At 27.3% G+C, this 743-nt stretch overlaps 1 pseudogene; it reads left to right on the forward strand.

Moving 5' to 3' along the window:
* The first annotated feature begins 262 nt into the window (after positions 1–262).
* LOC122126320 lies at positions 263–362 on the forward strand (annotated as a pseudogene).
* Positions 363–743: the final 381 nt, after the last annotated feature.

Consider the following 743-nt stretch of genomic DNA (forward strand, 5'->3'; position numbering starts at 1 on the left):
TAAGCACTTGAAAAGCCATCTCTTTGAACCTAGCCATAAAAGCTTCAAAGTATGATCAAATTTAAAATGAAAAAGACTTAAAATAGTCATTGGCAAAAAAATGCAAGTTTGAGCAATCTACCAAACAATATGTTTTTCCACTATACTCAGAATTTCAGAGAAATAAGATCAATAACATTGTTAGTAACAATAAGGTTTCCTTGCTACAAATAGGCAACCAAGGATATATGCCTGTTAACAACTTAAATTTATAGGATACTACGTGTTTCAGCAGCACGTATACATAAATTACAACAATATAGAGATTAACATGCCACTTGGACAAGGATGATATGAAAATATGCGAATTATTCCATATTTTTCATTCTTCAGTTGCTAGAAATGAAAAACAGTTATTAAAAAGTTGATTACAAAAATACAAGTGTAACAACATATGTGATTCATATAATTAAAAGTTAGTTTGACATCAGTGTATTAAATCTTCAATTTAGAAAGGTCTTTACATAGCATAACCTTTACAAAACTTTTGAAATTAGATAACATTTTAATTTTATCCCAAAGAAATAAAATACTATAAGGACCTAGGAGAAAAAAGAATCTTAAACTGTTTTTATATGGAATGCAATCTGTAAGGACACATTTATTAATGAATTTATATAATATATAACAATGTAGTATTCAAAGCATTATACCTAGGAGAGAATGAAATAGATTATGGACATTTTACAAACAGAATACAGAAT

Source organism: Dipodomys spectabilis, unplaced genomic scaffold, assembly GCF_019054845.1.
Source record: "Dipodomys spectabilis isolate Male_0828 unplaced genomic scaffold, ASM1905484v1 ptg000274l, whole genome shotgun sequence".
Classification (NCBI taxonomy): domain Eukaryota; kingdom Metazoa; phylum Chordata; class Mammalia; order Rodentia; family Heteromyidae; genus Dipodomys; species Dipodomys spectabilis.